This window comes from Salvia hispanica, chromosome 5 (genome assembly GCF_023119035.1).
Source record: "Salvia hispanica cultivar TCC Black 2014 chromosome 5, UniMelb_Shisp_WGS_1.0, whole genome shotgun sequence".
In the NCBI taxonomy this organism is placed as follows: domain Eukaryota; kingdom Viridiplantae; phylum Streptophyta; class Magnoliopsida; order Lamiales; family Lamiaceae; genus Salvia; species Salvia hispanica.
In genome coordinates, this window is record NC_062969.1 from 6,827,037 (window position 1) to 6,830,203 (window position 3,167).

Consider the following 3,167-nt stretch of genomic DNA (forward strand, 5'->3'; position numbering starts at 1 on the left):
TTCACTCCAAATCTTCAATTATTATTACTACTCTTGTCTGGTTCTTGCCGGCCGGCTTCATGTGAGATGTTGCTACCACCTCCCTCAAGTCCCCATCGGGCCAACGTTTGATAAAACGTGTATAACTCTCATCTCTTGTCGAATTTAATCGAGCCAAGGCGATAGGGTTGATTTTAGGCACCTAACAAATCGACCCCTTGAGAGTTGAGACAGGCATAATCAAGGCTCCTCTCGCCAAAACCCAATCCCGTTTGTTTGATATAGGAAATAAAGGTTTTTAATGAATTTGATTCCAAAGATTATGATTTCTAGGATTTTATAATTCATATGGAAATGATTGTTAGAAATATAAATGTAATTATTATGTTTGGAAGGAGAGATGAATGACATGCTCCATACCTCATGTGAGCACCATTTTTATTTGACATATATTTTGTGTTGTTCGTTTCGATTTATGTAATATAAAAAAAAATGTAATTGAAAGTTTTAATTTTCCAAAATTATAAAAAAAAAAAATCAAAGCTCGATTTGCTCGTTTTATTGATTCGTTTAAAACGGAGCCAAATTATATAAGTAATATTTATTTAGAAGCATCAACTAAAATTTTAATGTTTAGGCAACTTTTAACATTATAATTGATTTTTTCGTGTAAATATTTAGTTATATAGTAATAATAATAAAAAATTCTGCACTTAGAGTTCTTTACAGAAAGAGGTAAATTTTGAAGGTATAATTCTTATTTAACTTTTTAAAAAGATATGTACAATTTTTATTAAAAAAGTAATGAATTTCAATAGAAAAAGATAAATTGAAAAATGTATATGAAAATAACTATTACTAGGAGTACTATAATTACCTTTTATGTGGAGAAGATTTAAAGATCTAGATACCTCTTTTAAATTGAAGAATTATAATACATTCTCTAATCAATTTCTCTTTGAAAAAAAAAATATGATAGTTATTTCTCTTTATCTCTATTTACCTTCTCTTTTAAAGATGATGCTCTTATAGCATTTCCAAGGAAAAGAGGTAAAAGGACAGGGAAAACATACAACATAGCGGTTGCATAGAAAGAGAGGAGAAACTAGAGATGTTGAGAAGAAAAAAAGAATCCGATTTGAAAATTAATGAAAAGAATACCTAGGCTTAGAAGGGGAAAATGAATCGTTAAAATCTACGTATATTTCCTTATTAGGAAACAAATTACTTTCCTTATTTTTATTATTTAATGAAATATACGAATTTAATATTTCAAAATTAGATCACATTCCGTATTTTCTCCAAACACAGAATTTGACAATGAGAAATTAGGTTACTTTCTCATAGCACAATCCATGTCAAACGAAAAGGACACCAATACAACTTATACCAATTTGATAGAGTTCTACCTTCTTGTTTTAAAATATTAGTAAGTACTAGTAACAAAAACAAACAAAGACACATGAAAACTTGAATGGGCAGCCTTAACATGTTATGAACCTTCCTTAAGTAGTGAGCCTGTGTTCATTAGTCATATATCATAGGCTATTGCATATGTAACTCTGGCTTGTAGCTTTGACCGATGAAAAAAATATAGGCTAATCTACCACATATTTTGATGGAACTAGTGAATATTTTTAATAAAATTGGTGGATCTAAGACTTCAGCATGTTCTTCCCTTGCATTAATGGCTACAAAGCAAGTTTTTTTTTTTACCTCTGCCTATGTATGTTTTTGCAAGCCTAGAAAAAACTCGTGTGATGCAAATATCAAACACTGGTTCATGAGCATACGTACGTGACAAACGCGTGCGTTATACAATCGGTCGCCAATGCACTATATATCGTGTTACATCTTACATTCCACACGATAAGTGAAGTGTTAAAGAAAGAGAAACCAACTGAATATAGAAAATATAGATCTATGCCTAATTGCACATGCCAATGCTTTGGTCACCATCTTATTGCTTCACTACAAAAAAAACGCTGTTTACCGAGCACCACTAGCGAGCACATCAAAGAGTGCTCGGAAAATAGCGAGCACTTCAAACTATGCTCGGCAACATTCCAAGCACAAATGAAGGTGCTCGGCAATATCACGAACGGGGGAGTTAACTTGCGAGCAATACCGAGCGCGGTCAACGTGATCGGTTTAGTAATTTAAGTCCGGGAAGCGTTGTGCTCGGTAAATGCCGACCACTGCTTTGGTGCTCGGCATTTCAGAAAAAAATATTAGTATTGCTTTTACATAATTCCGAGCACGTCTAAGGTGCTCGGAATATCCCAAGCACTTGGATAGTGCTCGGAATGTTTAAAATAATTCTATTTTATGTTCAAAATAGATTTTAATATTTTTGATGAATGATCGAAAAATTTTCACACATGAAAATTTTTCTATAATATTTTTTTATACAATTAAAAAATATTGGCATGTTTGAAATTTTTATTGTTGTTGAATAATTATTATTTGTACTATAATTTTATGTAATTGCCGAGCATTTTCTTTGTGCTCGGTAAATGCCGACCACTGCTTTGGTGCTCGGCATTTCAGAAAAAAATAAATTCGCACATTGTTCAGCTATAATAAATTCTGAACTGTTTTTAGCGAGCGCCTTTGTAATGTGCTCGGAAAATTCCGAGCACATCGTACTAGTGCTCGGAATTATTCAGATCTTTTACACCTACCATTCCTTTATTCTTCTCATTCTATCCACCTACGAATTTTTCATCTTCTTCGAATTTTCCTCTTCTTCACTCACATTTCAATAATTTTTTCAACAATTTCTTTAAATCGGAGTGTTCCCATGGCTTGTAGTCACCCCATCTTCTAAATTATATAAAGGTATCACTATAATCATTAGTTATTCTCTCTTAATTTATTAGATATATTAAAGGAAATGTTATGCTTGTGCTCATTTTAATTTATATTATCTTTTTGTGGTAGAAGTGTTATTTTGCTCGTGGTTGCCATATTTCGCCATCTTCTAAATTATCTAAAGGTATAATTATAATTATTATTTATTTTTTCTATATTATTAATTGAAAATGTGATGATTGTGTTCTTTTTAATTTATATTATTTGGTGTATTAGGGTAGTGAAATGGATATAATTCCAGGAAGAGAGTGGATGTATAAGAGAAAATTTGCTACTGGAGAGTACAATCTTGATTTCATTAATGGAGTAGATAA